At 42.7% G+C, this 21,570-nt stretch overlaps 1 protein-coding gene across 3 annotated transcripts in view; it reads right to left on the reverse strand.

The window, feature by feature from the left end:
- FLRT2 (fibronectin leucine rich transmembrane protein 2) overlaps positions 1 to 21,570 on the reverse strand; it is a 106,045-nt gene that overhangs the window by 39,956 nt on the left and 44,519 nt on the right. The window contains exon 1 of one of the 3 annotated variants that reach the window (XM_006069454.4): positions 8,453 to 8,647. The exons of the other annotated variants lie outside the window; for them this stretch is intronic. The gene's annotated coding sequence lies outside the window, so the exon portion shown is untranslated. Of the gene's footprint in view, positions 1 to 8,452; positions 8,648 to 21,570 lie in introns of those variants that run through there. 3 annotated transcript variants of the gene reach the window in all.

Genomic DNA, 21,570 nt, shown 5'->3' on the forward strand with positions numbered 1-21,570 from the left:
GGTTCATTAAAATATTCAGAAGGCCACAACTGCACAGACTAAAAATCTCATTTCTGTTGAAAATCTGAATTTTAGCTTAGGTAAATTATTTTGGGTTAAAGAACATTATGGCCACTCATCTACTGATAAAGTTTCATTATTAGTTTGCTTAATATTATTTAAATAGTCATATCTAAGTAGTATATTGTTGTTGTTCAGTCGCTCAGTCATGTCCGACTCTTTGTGACCCCATGGATTGCAACACGCTGGGTTTCCCTGTCTTTCACATTCTCCCAGAATTTGCTCAAACTCATGTCCAGTGAGTCAGTGATACCATCCAACCATCTCATCCTCTGTCGTCCCCTTCTCCTCCTGCCTTCAATCTTTCCGAGCATCAGGATAAGTAGTATATACTTAATATTAAATACTGTTTTTAGATGAACTCGAAAACAAATTAATAGCAGATACTTGTGACTGGCATGTTCTTAACAAGCAGATGGATGTTAGGGTCTATAGTATATAAGATGGATAGAAACTTTTAAAATACTATTTCTAGAAATTGGATATTGAGATGTTTTAATGTTCAGAACCAGGCATAAAATAATTGCAAATCAAGAAAAAAACAAACAAAAAAACACAGGTAACTAAGAGCCCTGTAAATGCTAAACAACTGCTAAACAACCAAAAGACACAGTTAAGGGTTGGCAGTGCTATAAAGAGTTCACAATCCATAAAACTTTATTAATTGGTTTTCAGATAGACTATAAAAGATCCAACAATATCCCTCAGTTCCAATCCCCAGAAAATACACGACATATTTAAAATCCTACTGGCACCTACTGATTTTGACTGAACACGTTTAACCTTATCAAATCAACAGGGTTTCAACTGCACTTAAAAAGACATTATATGAAAGGCACGACAAGCCTTAAATTAACCTACTGGCCATGCAGTCCAGAGATGAGCTGCAGAAAAATAGAGCTTGAACATCATAGGAAGAATCAGCTTTGAGTTTCATGGAATGTGCAGCACAGAATGGGGCCACACAGACATCACAGAAAAATTTAGAAATGTTTAAAATAATTAGGTACTGGGAGCCTGTTGTATAGCAAAAGGAGCCCAGCTTCGTGCTCTGTGATGACCTAGATGGGTAGGAAGCAGGTAGGGGTGGGAAGCAGACTTAAGAGGGAGGGGATATATATACACATATAGCTAATTCACTTCATGGTACAGCAGAACATAGGAAAGCAATTATACACCAATAAAAAAAGGAAAATCTAATAACTCATTAATTAAGCATTAATCTAGAGTTAGTATACATACATCAAGTCAAGTAACCCTTTTCTGCTTTCTTCTGGAGCGGCATCACTTCTAAAGTTCTTAAATATAAGAGTTTGAAAAAGTTACCCTTATCCAGATGTGTACTGAGATTTAGTGTAGGGTAGATAGAGATGTATTTTGTGTATTTTCCACCCACTGATTTGAAAATATTATGTGAAATATTTATGTAATTTGCAAACAGTACGGAATGACTACAAAGAGAGCCCTGTGCTTTGTAGACAGACACTGGAGCATGTTCTGCGCGTCTGGAGCCCCCACAGCACTCAGCAAGGGCAACCTGCAGAACAGGTGCAGAATTAATGTGGTTACAGTTTCTGACTGAGCAAGTGATACCAGTCCTTCACTGTACACACCAGATTCCACTTACTTTCAGAGCCAATGTACTTTTATCCCGAAAGGTTAAAGGATGTACCCGTTCTTATCTGATGAAGAAGCAAGGGAAGGAGCAGGTCTCCATCCACCATGTGTCCTTCAGTTGGCAGCCCAACGTCCTATACAGTTGGGCAGGAAACCAGGCACTCAGCTACTAGGGTGAGCAGCACAGAAGAACAGAGCCACCTCTGTCTTTCTCTAGGGCTCTCTCCTTCCTTTTCTATTGTGTCCTTCATCAGAGGACAGAATATATCGATTAACTCTAAGAAACCAGAAAGTCATCTTCATCCTACCACTTTGTTGTTGCTGTTAAAAAGAGTCTTATAAAATATTTTTGCTTTCTTTGCATCACATCTGTTTTTAATGACCCATCTCAAACAGAGTTCAGCGGTAAACAATCTACCTGCCAAGCAGGAGACCCAGCCATGATTCCTGGGTCGGGAAGGTGCCCTGGAGAAGGGAATGGCAACCCACTCCAGTATTCTTGCCTGGGAAATCCCATGGATAGAGGAGCCTGGCAGGCTACAATCTATGGGGTCACAAAAGACTGGGGCACTACTTAGCAACTAAACATCTCAGACAAGGTGAAATCAACTACCGGGCAGAGGTAGAGAAATATTTGACACTTAAAAGTCGATTTGCAATTTACTTTGCTGTTTCAGTTTACTGGAGTGACTCATTTATTTCTTAACTGTTACTGTGTTTGAAAAGCTAAGATAAATGCATATTAAGTTTATATAGCATTCTATGTAAGTATAACGCCCCTTTACTTTCCACATCCATAAGAGTCAGGGTTTAGCTCATGAAATATTTATTAGCAATAAAAATGCTATATATTCAGGAAACAAAACTCCACTTCATTTATAAATTAGATACCCATGTATACTTGTCACACAATAAATCAAAATCAATTAAAAAGAATTACATTGAGTTGCCTGCTAATCTATAAAGATTTACTTTACTCTCACCTAACTATTTTATGTGCTCACTGGCAAAAACAATTTGATGGCTATCTTGGAAGCCTGAGGTGATAGGATTTCTCATCACCTAAGTGCTTACCTCCCACTCCAGTACTCTTGCCTGGAAAATCCCACGGACGGAGGAGCCTGGTAGGCTGCAGTCCATGGGGTTGCAAAGAGTCGGACATGACTGAGCGACTTCCCTTTCACTTTTCACTTTCAGGCATTAGAGAAGGAAATGGCAACTCACTCCAGTGTTCTTGCTTGGAGAATCCTAGGGACGGGGGAGCCTGGTGGGCTGCCGTCCATGGGGTTGCACAGAGTCGGACACAACTGAAGTGACTTAGCAACGACTTAGCAAAGCCCTCACCTGAGTTACCTTTTAGGAGCTATTGGAACCCGCCCCATACATTCCTCAAGCCAGAGGCAGGGGTCTGGTCTGTCCTCTGCCAGCGTATCTTCAGACCCTCAGGGTGCAAGCATTTTATAATTTTATTGATTTATTTATTTTCCTCCGCGCTGGGTCTTCCTTGCTGCTCGTGTTTTTCTCCAGTTGTGGAGAGCAGGGGCCACTCTCTAGCTGTGGGGTGTGGGCTTCTCCTTGCGGAAGCCTCTGTTGTTGCAGAGCTGGGGCTTTAGGATGCTCAGGCTTCAGTGGTTGTGGTGCCTGGGCTTAGCTGCTCTGCAGGACATAGGATCTTTCTGGATCAGGGATCGAACCCTTGTCTCCTGCATTGGCAGGCGGATTCTTTAGCACTGAGCCACCAGGGACGCCCCCAAGCACTTTCTCACTGCAGACTCTCTAACCTGGAGAATAAATTTACACAGGACTATATGCACTTCAAATGTACCAACGCTGAAAGAGGGCAAGACACACCCTCCACTCCTGTGAGATGAACGGAGACACGGACATCAAGATACCACCGATGTGTGCTTTTACTACCTTTTTCCAAAATGGTTCTGTATTTATACCCAAACCCTCAGCTTCAAGACAGCCTGAGGAAGTGTCTACCCCTGAGAAAACCGAAACCAGCGATGACTCGGGAAAGGTGTGCGTGGCTACCTCTCGGCTTTCTTCTTAAAGTATTGTATTCTAATGGCTGACCAGTGGACTATTTCATCTTGAAAGTCAGTTATCTCAGTGAATGAATATACTTTTCCTTTTCAAAAACTGTATTTACTTTTCAATGAACCAGATGTCTTAGAATTCCTTCCAAAAGGTTTAGGAGTGAACACACCACTCTCCAAAGTGAAAGGTAAAAGGCATCGTTTTCTCAAAAAAAAAAAAAAAAAAAAGAGGAAGCACAAATGATTCAGTGACTCACTGAAGGCCACTTAGTCATTCAGAGAAACAGTGATAGAAGTCTGACTCAGCAAACACACATTCAGCAAGCAAGAGAGTTGAACACTTAAACATTTAGTGTATGGCTCTTCACGCGTGCTGCTATGCGCATGATATTGCCCTCACGAGGCACAGACCCACCACCATTTTACACTGACCACACCCACAGCAAGAACAGGAAGGCATCTGTCAATGCACTGAGTCCATCCTCAAGATGAACAAGCAGACGCTAACCTTCACTTGCCAAGGGCTAAATCTCTATGTTCATAAGAAAGAAAGGAGGGAGAAGAGAGAAGAGAAGCTGATCACTGTTGCTATGTCCTAAATGAACAGGGAGTGGCAACACAGTAAGAAGAGTGAGTGAAAGTGAAAGTCGCTCAGCATGTCCAACTCTTTGCAACCCTATGGACAATACAGTCCATGGAATTCTCCAGGCCAGAATACTGGAGTGGGTAGCCTTTCCCTTCTCCAGCGGATCTTCCCAACCCAGGGTTTGAACCCAGGTCTCCCACATTGCAGGAGGATTCTTTACCAGCTGAGCCACAAGGGAAGCCCAAGAATACTGGAGTGGGTAGCCTTTCCCTTCTCCAGAGGAATCTTCCCTACCCAGGGATCGAACCAGGGTCTCCTGCATTGCAGGCGGATTCTTGACCAGCTGAGCTATCAGGGAGGCCCACGAAGAGTTAAGAGGAAGGGAATCCATCTAAAACATCCCCAAGCTCTGCCACGTAACTAGTACAGTGATTCTCAGTATGGCAATCCTGCCCCCCTCTCCAGGGGACATTTGGCAATACTGGAGACTTTTTACTAGTCATGGTTAGGGCTGCAACTGGCATTTAGTGGGAAGAGACGGTGGATGAGACCGTGGATGTTGCTCAGTCTCCAAGAAGGCAGAGTGCAGCTTCCCACAACAAAGAGCTAATTTCAGTTCAAACTGTGGATAGTGCTGCAGTGGATAAACCCTGAACCAGTGACACGACCTTGTATAAGTTATTGAACTTCGGGAAATGCAAGTCTCTTTATCTGTATAATACTATTAATAATATAGCAGTCCCTACCTTGATGGATGGGTGAGCTACTGCAAGAGATAATTCAAGTGAAGTCCTTCATTCTGTTATTGGAATGTTTAGAGAACTGGAAGTATTTTTAAATTATTTTTTGTTAATAATAAGCCCATGTCACTTCATGTAACAGCACGTGAAGAATGGAAAATATGTGGGCACCAGAATAATGCAACAGTTTAAGCTTAAAGATAGTATTTAAAAATAAAATTCAGAATCAAACAGTCTCATTTGGTTCAGTCTAGACTATTTTAACGGAGAAGGCAATGGCACCCCACTCCAGTGCTTTTGCCTGGAGAATCCCACGGACGGGGAATCCTGGTGGGGCTGCAGTCCATGGGGTCGCTAGAGTCGGACATGACTGAAGCGACTTAGCAGCAGCAGCAGCAGACTATTTAAATTAATCCCATCTCCACCAATAAGAAAAACTATAATGGAATCAATCCCCTGGAACATTCCTCATCATTTACCCTATGAGAGTTCTAGAGATTTCCCTAAAAGGATGATTCAGAAAACCCAGCCTTACAGTTTTGTGGGGAGTATTTCATCAAGAGAAATTTATGCTAAAAGGGGATGTTTAAAATTATTATCATTTTAATATCATCTTTGAAATCCGAGCTTTTATTCCAAGAATGGTTTTTTATTTCAAGTCTTCAGGGTTTTGATTTCATTCTTTTGAACTGTCAACTGTGAGCACATCTAAAGAGACAGTTTGCGTTTGTCTGCTGAACCCATCGTGGGGTTTGAGTAACAGCAAAGTGTTCACTTAAAAAAAAAAAATTCCACAGTCAAGTCCTTTAATTTGTTGAAACAGTTAGAAGCTGAGCGAGACCCAAGAATCGAATATGTTTTTCTGCTTTAGGTGGTGAAAGGGGCCAGAAACCACAAGATTATATGTCAAATGAGCAAACAAAGCAAGTCTGGAAAATCTCGGACCGCAGAAGCAGCTCTTCCTCGGGAATCCTTTGGCACTGTTGGTACACTGGCGTCTGCTGTGAGTGACAATCAGAGACCAAGACAAGATCTGCTACTTTTCATTTCTTAGCCAGATACAAACTGGATGACAAAGCAGCTTCAAGGCTGGGTTACTTGTGCCCATGTCCTGAAATGCTGAACGAATGTAAACGTGCTTCTTTCTTAATGTCATTTTGAAAACAAGGTAAAAGTGAGCTTCCTCATTTGATAGTTACAAATACTTTCAGTTCTCTAAACATCCCGATAACAGAATGAAGGACTTCACTTGAATTATCTCTTAAAACCGCCAGTTGGTGTCTCATGTTGATGTATGGCAAAACCAATACAATATTGTAAAGTAAAAAAAAAAAATTTAAAAAAAAAAAAAAGAGCCTTCTCAAAAAAAAAAAAAAAAACCTCCAGTTGGGAACTGCATCACCTTTTCGAACACATAACCAAGGGTCAAATATCAAATAAGCTATTGCTTATATAACACAGTGTAGATTTGCCTATAGCCAAACTGGAGAATACTAATCTGTAAAGGAAAGTCAACTCAAAAAAGAAAACCTGTACTGTCTTTAACATTCATATGCTACCTGGGAAAGTCTTTGACTCATCTAAATTCCATAAGAACCAGCATACCTTTCTGCGTTGATCTCTTGGATTTGAACATTTTTTCTGATTTTGAGAAATATCATGGCCCCATTATATAAATGTTGGGATCATTACTAAACTGATGCCATGTCTACCATGCCCATGAGAATTTGCCTACCGGTGTTCTAGCTTCAAATGCTTTTATTTTTTTAATTAAACGAAGACCTCCTTTTACTTTGATACCCACACATATAGATAGATATAAATATATAGGTATATATAGTGAACATCATATTTCCAATTCCTAAACTGTGGAAAGATTGACACATAAAGATGAGTTTTACCAAGATTGTAAAATGCTGCTTTGGGACATTATTTCATTTCATTTATTTTATTTTATTGTGGTAAGAGCACTTAGCAAGACCACCCTCAGCAAATAAAGTGCAAAATGCAGCAATTGTTAATATAGACACAATGCTGTAAACAGATCACTAACACTTACTCATCCTGCATAACTGAAACTTCATGCTCCTGGATCACTATTTCTTACACCAGCATTATCAGTGCAATGAGCAGAACAGATAAAAAGCTCACGCTCCACAGCACCTGGGGCTGAAGCTGGGCTCTGCTGTTAGAAGCTGTGTGGTATGTGGGCAAGTTACTAACCTCTCTGTGCCTCATTTTCCTCCTCTGCAAAAAGAATTAAATAAATCATATATGTGTATATGCTATATATATATATATATATATATATATATATATCACATAACATATATGTGTGGGAATATATTGGTATGTGTGTGTGGCATGTAGAACTAATGCCAAGAAGATAGATAACATAAAAATATTTGCAATCATTATCACTCTCAGCAAGTTGAAGCACTGGTACACTAAAGAACATCAAGAAAGGAAAATGTATATGCCTTTGTATTCTCATTCTAAAGTGAACAAAATCCACACATCCTCGATCTCAACAAACTTTACATTGCAGAATCCAGAACACTGAATAAAATACCCACCACATATACAGTCTCATACCTATAACACACACACACACACACACACACATACACGTGCAATGATTCTGTGTACTGAGATTATAATTGCTGATGATTTCACTCTTTTAACTTTGGATTTTCCAAACTATCTACAAATAAGCTCACCTCACCTCTTTAATTAGAAGTAAAAGAGGTTCACATTTTTCAAAGGAGGATAGTTGTGGAATTCTCATTACAACTGAACAAGACTGAGCCTTGTTTGAGTAAGGGAGGCAAGGTTAGCAAACTGATAATACAGAGACTGCCCTGAAAACATCATCATCTGGCATGAAGCAGGTGGGGAAAAGAACAGTAAGAGAAATACAACATTTGAGTGATGTCTTGCTCTTTGAATGCAGAGGACAGATCTCGAGTCAAACCTGAGGAGGGGTGACTTGGAAACACTTGGGCGCTGGAGACCTTATTGAATATTGATGACGGATAACTTGACAAGCATTATCTCCCTCAATCTCACCTCCACCTGGTAGGTCGCTATTTAGACCATTTTACAAATATGGAAACCAGAGGTCAAGGTCACATCGACTGTCAGTGGCCATGAAAAAAGGCCAGTCACATTCCCCAGCTCTGTTACTTACCCTTTCAGGATACCATGGAGGCCCTCATCTGCGTTGCGCCTCTCCTCAGCCCTGATACCTTTCATCATTGCCCCTACCACACTGCCCCTTCATGCCCACCCTGTTCCTGGCTTTTGGGATGTGGCCTCATTTGCAGTGAAGAGTCCGTAGGAGTAAAAAGCCTCATATTGCTCCCATGCAGAAGGCCTAAGGTAGGGCCAGAGGTGTCTGTACCCACCAGCATCCTCGCAGATGAGCAGCTGCAGGCATGGACACTGACTCCGTGAAGCTTCGGAAAGCATGTTTCAGCACCATCTAGAACCCCCTGTCAGCCGGCATCTGAGGAGGAGGCTAGGTCCTGCACAGCAAGTGGGTCTCTGCTGAAGTTGGGCAGGCCTGCATGGACTCCAGAGGAGGACGTCTGTCCTCTATGGCTCTGGGGCGCACACCATCCTGACCTGAAAGATCAGAAGGGGAGAGAGAGCTGCAGAGATGGCTTAGGACGAAACTCCAAGCCCTCCTGCACCCCGCCACCGATTTCGGCAGGGAAAGTCTATTGCTCGACAGAAACGCAGAATCAAGACCTCACAAAAAATAGCTTTTATGATTCTAATTGACCGTCACATTTTTTTTTCATGTATACCTTTCAGCTTTTTTTTTCCCCTCGTGTAATTTCTCCTGCTAATTATTTAAAGAAGAAAGGAGTGCAATGCCCAAGTCAATACCGTAAGGCCTGGTATGTGCTCACGCCATTCCTAAAAGGCATTTCCCAGTCCTGTACAAATACTAATCAACTCCTGCATTTTGTGAGGCAAGTAGTGAAGAAGCCCCAGTTCATCAATGCTTAAACAGGGGTTAGGACAAGAGAGTAATGTAATTGCGGAGGCTTCCTCGGACTGAAAACTCACAGGTAACAGACAGGGAAGCCCATATACCCTGAGGGATAAATAAATAAATCCTATTACAGGGGAAAAGACAGTCCTGGGAACCACAGGAGCCCATCAATAGCAACAACCTAGTGCCAATCTCCTCCCATTCTTAAAACCTCCATATACCCATGGTCAGATTCTGATTAGCTTAAGAAAGGCGCCTTTCTCTCCTTTTCACTGATTTTCAGGACTCACAGCACAGTACGATCAACAGGCAGTGCCTGTGTTATATCAAGTAAGTTGTATTTTGTCCCTTGTACAATGCCTTGAGGAAATACTCTTTAAGTAAGCCAGGAGCGCTGATCTAGACTGTATCCTTAGGAGCCCTGGGATGTGCTGAGAGGGTCTCCTCATGGCATATACTGCCTGATTCTGGGGGTACCCAGGGCTTTGAGCCACTGATGCTAAAATAGGAGTGTTCTGCTCCCAGAATTCACTGCTTTAGCCCATATCTGGATCCTGTTCATCCGACACAGTGCCTTCACTTGCTCCAGGGATTAGCTCCTTGACTGTTACCACTGGGGAACTCTGCCCACTCCAGTTTACCAGCAGCATAGATCTCAGGCTTCACAAGCACGAGGTCCCAGGTTCAATCCTCGGCACCTCCAACTGGAACTCAGCCTCTTGTGTGGCATTACTTTGGTGCTAACCAAAAATGGTCCTTGGTTTTGAGGACTTCCCTGGTGGCTCAGTGGTAAAGAATCCACCTGCCAAAGCAGGAGACTCAGATTTGATCCCCGGGTTGGGAAGAGCTCCTGGAGAAAGAAATGGCAACACACTCCTATATTCCTGCCTGGAGAATCCCATGGACAGAGAAGCCTGGCGGGCTACAGTCCATGGGGTCACAAAGACTCAGACACTACTGAGCAATGAACACCTTCACCTTTCTACTTCTTTCAGTAGTATGATTTAGCATAAAAAATTAAATGAATCAAAATTAAAAACAAATAAATGCTCTCAAAGTATTTACTACCAGAAGGATTGGGACATTCTAATGTTCAGAGTTGATCCCTCTCAATAACTTTCAGAGTCTTATAGACAGTATCTTTCAATGATTTTCTGCACACAGTTTCTAGAGCCCTAACTTACCTTCACAAGGACAATTTCATTCCTCACACGGGAGCTTTCTCTAGGTCTATTTTTTTTTTTGGATTGGCTGATTTTCTATTTTAGAAAAGGGCTAGGAGAGGAATATGGAGGAAGCTTAACTTAACCTCCAAAGACGTGCAGTGAGACAATGTGCAACTCTTACTCTGAAAACTTGTGCAGAATATAATGGAATATATAACAAAACAATAAGATTGATCTAAGAGACAGAATCCTGTGGAAGGGTGCCCTTTTTTCATAGTTACCACTTAACATCTCTCAAAATTAGGTGTTTTCATTCTAAGTTAATAATAAAAAGCAGCTAGACTTTACTGAGCACTTTCTTTGCAAGACAAATTGATGCATAACAATTGTATGTAATGCCTACAATGAGTACATAAGATAAGTAACTCTTATCCCCATTACATATATCATAATAATGATTGTAGCAGCAACAACAGCTAGGATTTATCTACTTAGTGCTTAACTACGTGCTAGACCCCTTCCGGGTAGCTCAGCTGGTAAGGAATCCACCTGCAATGCAGAAGACGCCGGTTTGATTCCTGGCTTGGGAAGTTCCCCTGGGGAAGGGATAGGCTACCCACTCCAGTATTTTGGGGCTTCCCTGGTGGCTCAGATGGTAAAGAAATCCACCTGCAATGCAGGAGATCCGCGTTCGATCCCTGGGTTGGGAAGATCCCCTGAAGGAGGGCATGTCAACCCGCTCCATGTCCTGGAGAATCCCCCAAAACTATGGCAGGCTATAGTCCACAGGGTCACAAAGAGTCGGACACGACTGATTGACACCTTACTTAATCATCTTTATTTAATCCATATAGTAGTGTTATGAACCCAATTCTCTAGTTGTTTCCATTGTACAAATGAAGAAATTGAACCCACAGAGGTTAAGGAACTAACCAAGATCATTACCAATGAATGCCAGCATTTCAACCTAGATTGAAATCACTCTAGACTTCTTAATCACTTTGATCTATTGTCTCAAACAAACACAAAGTACAATGAAAATCAATAAGTGGGATTGAGGAACATCTCTACGAGTTTTCGTTTGAGGCAGTAGGTCAAAGTGGTTAAGAAGTCTAGAGTGATTTCAGTTTCAGGCTCTTTGTCACTTTCACAGAGGTTCCTAAATCAAAAGAAACTATGATTACCCATTACACACACACGCACACATCACATAGTCATAAGGCATATGTATCAAAATAATGCTCATCTTGCTGTTGATAAGAATACAAAAACTTTATTTTGCTTTACTACCAGCCTGTGGATCTAAGAGTAGGACCTAAGTCGCCTTAAACAGGCAGATGCCTCACAAAATGGGATGGTAGGTGATTAAGTAAATATCTTCCACTGTTAGAGTTACTGGTTCCTATAAGTAGCTTCTTTAAGCTTCATCAGAACATGGCAGAAAGATTTCTTTTGTACAATTTAGAGACATGAAAACTTAGACACAGAAAAATAATGAATCACACAAATACTTAAGATGAGTTCTTCCTCCAAAGCTGGTACTCTTTCCATGAACAGACAGGGTGAGCTCCCCACTTGTCACCCCCTCCAAGAAAAAGCAGCCAGTGTAAACGATAAACTCTGTGAGCAGAGAAGTCCACTATAATAAGTACAGAAGTTGACACCAACTGCCTCTGTGTTCACAGGTACAGCTGTCAGCTGTGACCAAGTCTTCATCCCTTCAAAGACTATGGCCCGGGTTGAAACAAAGTAACAGAATCATATTTATCAAACATCCTAATTGTGGACAAGATGATATGGAAAAATAGCACTGCAGAAAGATCGCAAATATCAGGCCTTTTTTCCACTCAAATGAAATGTGGCAAGGGATCTTTGGACCCTATCCTCTAACCTTGAGCCCACTCTCCCAACAAAAAACCCTCATTTTTTCTGAATAAAAATAAAGAATTTTATTATTTAAAATCTATTTTTGCAAATTAAAAACAATGGATACTGTAAAACAAACGTTATAAAATGCACGTAATGTCACTGTTGCAGAGGGAGAATGGTCAGCCTTCCGCCCCATTAGACAATGGAGGTCTTCACCCTCGGGTCAGGCTTCAGCCAACAAGGCTGGATTTGTGACTTCAGCTGTCACCCACGAGGACTGACTGGATCTTTGAACCAAAGGAAGGGAACAGCCACCATTTTGTCCCAGGAAGAGGAAAAGTGGTAGAATTTCCTAAACCGTTTGAACTAGGACTGAATGGTCCTGGGGAACTCTTGTTTTCCTTTCTTTGACCACCGAGCATAGAGGCTGGTCCTCCCTGGGGGTAAGCGGCATCCTGTAAGGAGCCAAGCGAACCCACCGGCTCGCCATTCAGGGCACTGCCGGCTGGGTTCTAGAATCCTGGAACACCCCCGCCTGCCGCTGCCTCCTGACCATCTCCAAACAAATGGGAAGCTGATTTGCATAAACCTCATTTCCATTTTATTCATCCCCTGCCCAAATCTAGATCAGAATGTTTAATATCATCCCCACTGTGGGAGGTTTCGTGAATTCAAAGGCCATTCGTGGTCAACGATGAGAAGGCCTGGATTCCCAGATGTGGGTTTATATTCGAAATTAAAAGCAGAAACAAGAGAAAGTGTGTTGCCAGATACAGAGCATGGAAAACAAAAGGACCAGCTAAAGGATAAACGTGGCAGAAACCAGAAACCGCTGCTAAGGCCACCCGTTTCTACTGGTGAGCTAGCAAGTCACCATTTAGGGACGCCTAAGATGACACCCGGCTCTTTACTTGCATTTCCACATTTAACCATTTTTTAACTCCCAAATATACAAGGAAAGATCCAGAGGAAAATGACAACCAAAAGGAAGGAGGTTTTCTCAATGTTAAACACCCTCTAAACAGAAGAAGCAACATTCAGACTCGTCTCTGGCTGTGACCTCATTCCTTCACACACCACCGCAGCTTCCCTCTCTTCCACTGACCCTTGGTTTTCTGACATTAGCCCAAAATACAACAGAAAAGTGTCCTAATAAGGGTAAACAAAAACTGGTGATTTATTCAGTATTTGAGTGTTTTCTTCTCCTTGAACATTAAAAGGACAAACTGTTAAACTGAACTCTAGGTTTATGAGTCAGCTTTTGAGAGTGTGTATGATTACTGGTTTCCAAGAATAAATCTGCTTAATGTTATAATAAACACATACACACACACATATATGAACACATAATTTCTTGAGCAAACACAGTCCCATTAGAAGGAGAAAACACAACTACTTGTGAAAACTCTGCAAAAATCCTGCAACACAAACAGCATCTTCACTGGCTCATTAATTCCGGCCTAAATTTGCTACTGTCAGGCAAATCAGGCACACTGTCCGGCAGACACCCACCTGCTATTAGGCTGAATGTGCCTGGCGTCTTGACATTCTATTGATTCCAATCCAAAGCTTATGTAAAAAAAGTCAGCTCAGAGTCCAAAAGGAATTTTAGCCACAAATACTTTGGGACAAATCCAAACAACTAAAAACAGAAAGAAAGACAAGATGCAAATCTGAGTGACAAAACTGAGACAACCCAAACCAGCTCGGTAGAAGCTCAAGGACAATTCAACAAAGGACCCAGCTTCCCCTTTTGACAACTACCGATTTTAGCACATTCCAATGGCCACCGCATTGAATGGGACTTCCCGGGTGGCTCTGGTAAAGAATTCAACCGAGAATGCAGGAGATGCAAGAGATTTGGGTTCGATCCCTGGGTTGGGAAGATCCCCTGGAGTAAGAAATGGCAGCCCGCTTCAGCATTCTTGCCTGGAGAGTTTCACGGACAGAGGAGCCTGGTAGGCTACAGTCCATAGGCTTGCAGACAGTCAGACATGACTGAGCAACCTAACACCCACACTCGACGCATCTGCACTATCACTACCCACAATGCATTTCATCACTGCTCCACGGGTGTTACTTTCAAAGAGGATTGCCAATCTCTGCCCTGGAGCCCTGTGAGTCTTCACTAGAAACTTGCTGCACCATCCATAGGATCCTGATCACGACAAAGGTTCTGAAGCTGTTCAGAAGAACCAGAAACCACTTACAGTGCTTAAGAATACTGCATACTTTAATTTTCAGAACAGCCCCATGAGCTAAGAGTTTTATTGCCATTTTACAGATAAGGAAAGCTGAGGTTCTGAGAGGCAATTTTCTCCAAGTGACTGAAAAAATGAGAGACTAAAGAAGAGAGGGCATCAGGATTCATTTCGAAAGTTTCTGGCACCTCCCCAGCCTCCCTCCACTCCTGAAATAACCTCAGCCTAAATGGAATGGGTGTATGTCCAATTTCCAAGTCCTGGCACTCGTGGCTTCGGTGGCAGCTGCTTGTCACAGTCAACTTTGCATGAACAGGCTGGCTCTGGTGGTGTTCTTTAAAACCAGAATAATTCTCTTTACTTAAGCCAAGGGAAGACATGCATTTCAAAATAAAAGTGAGGATCTATCTGGATAAAGAGGCAAAGGAGAAACTTGCAGTCCCACGGAGCAACACGGCTCTCAGCTGGCCCCCTCTCCTCCCCTCCACCCACCTCCTGGCTGCCATCAGCCGCTGCAGGGCACCCTCTGCCTTCAAAGACAGCTCCAGGGGAACAGAAGCCCCAGGTTCAGAGGCCCAGCTGGCAGGGGGACCGCACCCCTCGGGAAGGGTGGAAGAGGAGCGGAGATTCACCGCAGAGGTCGGTCAGCTCAAAGACAAGAATTCAAAGGGTTTCCAAAAGCTGATTTCTATCAGGACTGCCAGGGCAGATCAGAAGGTATGAGGTTCCAACTGAGAGGGATGTGTCTCTGCTGCTCAGATGCCAGGTTTGCAAGGAGATCCCGGGATTCTGAGTGCCAGGCTGGATTTCAGGAGCAGGGGTGGCCATCAAGGTGTCCATCAGACTCATTTCCTCCCCACCACCACAAAGCAGCAGAATTTCACCCACCAATAAAGCTGTCTGTGACTGAGCATTTCTGTGAGCTAAAGCAATCTGCTTTTTACAAGAATGCTCCTGAACTGAGCTAGATAAGCTAAACACGTGAAATAAAAAGTTCCTTAGGATAGTCTGTAGCATGCCTCGACCCCCACCTCCCCTCACTTTGCTACAGTGTCACTGTCTTTGTCCCGTGATCGGAGTTGGAGCCCCTGCCTGCAAGTCAAGCCAGCGCATCCTTCCCTTTGCTCGGGCCTCTGATTTACAAGGTGACTTTTCAGAGACAGCCGCGTAGCCATCTATTCTTGGTTTATCATCCATCGGTTATCATTGTTACTGCTGCCATTTATTCAAAATGATTATGGACTTATAAAGATGTTCTTCTCTGATAATAATGTTTGCAATATGCTTTCACACTGCCTAGTTAACACAGTGTGCCTGTGATTTTTTTGTTCTGGCACAAGTTGCAAAAGCTGCTGCAGTGGAATGTTTCGTAGCTTTCAAAATGATTACCTGTAAAACTGGTGGGGGAAAAAAAAACAGGTGCCTATGTACCTATCTATCCATCTATCGATATCTGTATATCTGTATAGATATTTGTATATCTACAGATAGATAGATACGTATACACACACACACACATATTTTAAACAATGAATTGAGTAACAATGAGAAAGGCAGCACCGCATGCAACATTAAAAATACTGGCCCTTTCCTCGTCAACTTAGTGCGACAGACTCGGACAGTAGTGACTGCCACTTGCTGAATCAAGGCCCAAGTCTGCCCTTGACCCTCTCCCTCAAGTCCTACTGACAGTTGGGGACGTAGAACAGGCATGTTAAAGGCAGAGCATGGTCCTCAGAGGCTAATAAACTGAAAAAATGGTATACTGGCCAGAAAGCAGAGTCTCAAAAGGGAGTACGGCTGCAGGAAATTAATAAAACTCCATGCATATCTTTTTAAAGTCAGCAGCAGTGGGCTGTGACTGGAATTCACCTCTTCAGTCATGCACTCGCCTCCCCTCGATATGGACAGGAGTTCTATAAGAGCACTGCAGGAGAAAATGGATTCATACGTCATTTAAAATGAATCATTTCACTTCCTCTCCTCCATTTTTATACATATTGACAAAATATAAAAATACATTTTAAAAAATCGATTCGCCTTTGTTGTTTTCTACACCAACAGCAAAAGGAGACATCAGAATTATAACACTTGATAGTCTCTGAATAATTATTTAAATGGGGTCAGCCACAACGGACACTCCGAGGGCCTCAGATGGGCCAACCCCAAACGAAAAACAGGCAATGCATTACAAATCGCATCTTATTTATTTCGAGATTTGAATTTCCATTTTATTTTTAACAAGAGCTTCACAGTTCGCTGACAAATGTCCTGAGCTATATTTAGAGGAATAACAGCATTTAAGATCAGGAGCTCACATGGACAGATTCTGCTTTTCACTTTTCTAAACAGAAATACACAACACGTGGGCATTGTGTGAATTTCATGTCAAGGATTTGGATTAGTTATCAGAATTTCTGCTCTCCTCTGAGCGTAGCGTGTCATTGCTCTTGGGGGTATATCTGAAGGGCTTTCGAGGGGTGTCTGTAATGTCTTTTCTCTGATGCAATAGAATATTTCCACCACCAAGCAAGCAATCGTTTTAATATGGCAAACTGAGTCTGAAACGCATTTGGAAATGAAATCAACAAATGACTTGTTAGGCTACTCACAAAAGGTACAAGCCGTTTGTACTGCTGTTGCTTTAGGAATTAGATTTTCAGAAGTTGGAAAGCATAGTCTTTGACTTTCCTTGAAAGAATGCTAGAGGCAACATGCTGATTATTTTTCAAAGAAGGAAAAGGAAGTGTTGAAAACTTATAATAACATGTACAATTCTGAATTTGTAAGCACCGAACACAAAACAATGATAATGTTTTATCACTTTATAAGTGTAAGGGGCTCTCTCTACTGTTTGGAGACAGCAGATACTTGTAGACAAATTATAACATCCCCGCTTCTATGCCCAGATAGAGGAAAACAACCAAATACGAGGCACCAGAAGATAACCATGGGGATGAAAATACATAGCTGTTGTTCCAAAAGGAAAATACGAAAACTCCAAGCATAATTGAGATAGTAGTAAACCTGAAAGCAATCCGAATAACTGAGGGTTTGCTCATAAGTTTCTGAGACTGTCTCTGACAGCCAGAGTTTCAATTACAGCATAGACTGCAAGAAAGATTGTTTTACCTCTACACTGGTCACTGGTGAACTCGATGGCAGATTATTAATCAGAGGAAGTACAGAGTATGAACATACAAGGCTGTGAATAATTTCTGAAAGACTTAGTGCAATAAGCCTCCTTCCCAATTCTAGAAAATGCCTTCCCAAACAGTTTTACAGGCAAGAGAGAATGAAGGTTTACTGAACACCTTAAAAGCCATGTCCCTCCCAGACACTGTGCTAAGCACTTAACATATATTCCTCGCTTTAATCTTCTGGATGGTACAGCCAAGGAGGCGGTATCATCCCTTCCTTACAGATGAACAATTTGACACTCAAAAGTGAAGGCGCTTAGCAGCAGAACCATGGCTGGAAAGTGGTTCTGTGGAACAAAGGGGCCGCCTCTGTCTTCCCTCCTGCACCCTCTTGCTCTCCACAGCCTTTAGAGAGGCTTGAAATTGCTGCTGCAGGTTGTTCATTAGCTCTTCCGCCCCGTGGGAAGAAGCACAGTCTACGGCAGGGTTTCCAATACGAGCTCTAAACAGCTTTGATTTGGAGCCTCAGGCATTCATCCTGTTCATCTCTCCTTATTCCATTTACCTACCCAGGTGTCTCAGTGGTAAAGAATCCATCTGTCAATGCAGGATACACAAGAGATATGGGTTCGATCCCTGAGTCGGGAAGATCCCTTCAAGGAGGAAACGGCAACCCACTCCAGTATGCTTGCCTGGAGAAACCCATGGACAGAGGAGCCTGGTGGGCTACAGTCCATGGGGTCGCAAAAGAGTCAAGACACCGCTGAGCACAGCACGGCAGCAGGAGATTACCCTTGTGGGGCCCGATAAGCCCATTCAAGAGAAAGAACTTTTGTTTCCCCACTTCCAACCTAACTTATATATACTTACAAACAAGGAGAGTCGGTGTGAGGACATCTCTCTTTCTCGAGCTGCAGAGCGCCTTGTTGCTGGCACTGTTTACTCACTCAGTCGTGTCTGACTCCTTTACAACCCCATGGACTGTAGGCCTCTGTCCACGGGATTTCCCAGGCAAGAGTACTGGAGTGGGCTGCCATTACCTTCTCCAGCCCAGGGAGTGAGCCTACATCTCTTGTGTCTCCTGCATTGCATGCAGATTCTTTACCGCTGAGCCACTGAGAAAGCCCACAGAGCCCGTGAATCAATTCTAAAATTTGTGGGGTTTTTTTTATATCCACCAATAGAGGTATTGGTGGATATTTATTGGGTATCAAGAAATATTTCATTAAGAACAAATTGTCCTCAGCTCCAGAAAGTGGGAAACGGAGTTCTAAGTCACAGAGTCCCTTGTTTCACACACATTCACTCCACTCAAAGTTACCCAGGAGTATCAGATATACACATTCAATATTTACCTTGAGCCTCTTTTAGACTAAGGAATGTGTAGGATGATCTGGGTCGTTTCAAAATCTCAGAGAGATGACAGAAGTCCAGGAGCAAAGGCTGGGGATAAACAACCTTCAGATGGTGACGGCTGCGTCCACACAGCTGGACTACTGCCTCGGCGATCACAACAGCTAAAGGCACCACGCTCGTACTGCCGTGCTCATAAGACAGGTGTGCCCGTTAACTGTACCCGAAAACTTAGTAAATAAAAGCCAAAGTGAAAACACCTGCTCACCTAGTGACGACTGGGTTTTCTTTCTTTTTCTGAGTCAGTCTATACTAAGCATGGACGGTACCCAGAGATCAATTTCAGTGGAAATGAATCCCGGTGGTGTTGACCATGACCTGATCTGCTCTTAACAATGGCCAAGGCCTTTGTTTCCTACCTTACCCAGTATGTCTTGGGTAATTTTTTTTTCCCCCCAAAGGAGACTAAAGAGATGCAATTTACAAACAGTGGAAAAATATTCCACTTGGAAGAATAACTATTTGGATAGCCAACAAATTGGTCAATGGGGAGGTCTCAGATTCCTCACAAGTCTCATCAAAATAAAGTTCTGAAATTTAGGAGACGGTAGCCGTATCCATATGAGAAATGTTGGAACAGATTTCCACATGAAGAGATGGCTTAATAGGAGCTGTGTGGCTAGATTCCTTTGCGCTCGAAAACAAGCTCTTCAGTTTATTTCAGGAGTAAAAGTGAACGCAGCACTGGCAAAATGCAGCATTAAGGGAAGGAAACAAATACACGATTTTAAAAAGTCACCTTCAAATTTCTTTCTAATACAATGATCCTCCAAAGGTTTAAGATGCAGGTTTGCAGGCTGTACCAAAGCATCCACAAACCTATTTTTGTATAGGGATCCTTTTTGACCCCTTGGTATTAACACCTGTGAAAGAGTCAAGACTCTTCTGGCTTTCTACGGCATGAAAAGTTGCCAGGTAAAATAAGATACTTCGAATAGAGCATGGGACTTAGACATGCAAACAAATATTCACTGCTTATCAGAAATTCAAATTTAACTGGGCATCCTGTACTTTTATTTATTATATCTATTAACCCTGTAATAAAGAAATGGCAACACACTCCAGTATTCTTTCCTGGAGAATTCCAGGGACAGAGGAACCTGGTGGGCTACAGTCCATGGAGTCACAAAGAGTCAGACACAACTGAGCCACTGACACACACAAGGCTTCCCAGATGGCTCAGTGCTAAAGAATCCACCTTCCATGGAACAGATGCAGGTTCGATCCCTGAGTCAGGAAGATCCCCTGGAGGAGGAAATGTCAACCTTCTCTGGTACTCTGGCCTGGAGAATCCTCTGGACAGAGGAGCCTGGCAGGCTACAGTCCATGGGGTTGCAAAGAGTCAGACATGAATGAACAACTGAGCACAGAACCCTATAATAGAACAATCAAGAAGTCATGAGCAAATTGTGAATGAACTATTTTCGAGCTGGTTAGTGGCGCAACCATAAGTCCTTAATCAGTGGCATGCTTCATGCTTTCCTGGGAAGCTCTTTGAAAATGCAAACTCCTAGGACCTTGCCCTAGAGGTGCATTCTCCTATGGGTTGAGAATGACTGTTTTAACTCAGACTAATAAAAAATAAATGAGGAAGACACAATAAGCCAGATTTCTTTGATGGCTCACATCACTCCACTATGGCTTTAGAGGTGGCTCAGACATCCTAAATCTTAAGATGGTATGAACTTGAGAATAGCAAAGGATACAATATAAAACAAATACTGGTTAAGAAAATACTGTCACAAACCACTTCTTCCTTAGCCACATGAGGACACCGAGGGAAAATCACTCACTAAATTAGCAACCCAGAAGCACAACCTAAAATAGCATCTTTGACACCTGATGCCAGAATCCACCCCATGCTGTCATTTCTAAACAGTTCCTCCTTGCATCATCTTTCTCAGACAGCTGAAAGAGCTGGCACGCCCAACAGAAGGAGCTGAGACATTCTTCTCCCCTGAGCTAATGTGTGAACTCCTTCGCCCCTGTGTAGTATGTCCAATCGCAGTATAACAGAATGATATCCACATACGAATCAGGAACTAGTTCAACAGACGTGTCTTCATTGTATCAGTAAATGCTAACAACGTTAACAGCAAGCAAAGAAAAATCAAATTGTTCTTTGCTGAAAATAAAGTTCCATTACTTTTTGTTTCCAAGGATATGCTGTTTGTGTGTATGTGTGTGTGTTGCCTATGAAGGGACAGAAATGATGGAGGAGGGAGTGTTTCCTTCTCTTACCATCAGAATTTTTTCCTCTGAGATACGTGTGTATGCATGTGTTAGTCTCTCAGTTGTGTCTGACTCTTTGTGATCCCGTGCAGTGTAGCCCACCAGGCTTCTCTGTCCATGGAATTCTCCAGGCAAGTATATTAGAGTGGGTAACCACTCCCTTCTCCAAGGGATCTTCCTATCCCTAGGATTGAACTTGGGTCTCCTGCATTGCAGGCAGATCCTTTACCATATGAGACAGCAGGGAAACCTTCTCTGGGGATATACTGGTCGTTTACACTAGCTCTCTTCCCATCCTTCTATTTACAATACATAAAAACTTTCCTTCCAGCGAAGCTATGTTTGACAACCCTGGGTTGCTAACTGTGAGGTCCAAATGACCAAAAGGATGACTCAGCTAAAGAAAGATGTTAACACAGAAACTCTGGTGCATCAGTGATTAGGATGGTCAAGAGCTGGAAAGCTAGAACTGAAGCGTGGGTCTGGGTGCAGGAGAAATTC

The sequence above is a fragment of the Bubalus bubalis genome, chromosome 11 (assembly GCF_019923935.1).
Source record: "Bubalus bubalis isolate 160015118507 breed Murrah chromosome 11, NDDB_SH_1, whole genome shotgun sequence".
Lineage (NCBI taxonomy): Eukaryota > Metazoa > Chordata > Mammalia > Artiodactyla > Bovidae > Bubalus > Bubalus bubalis.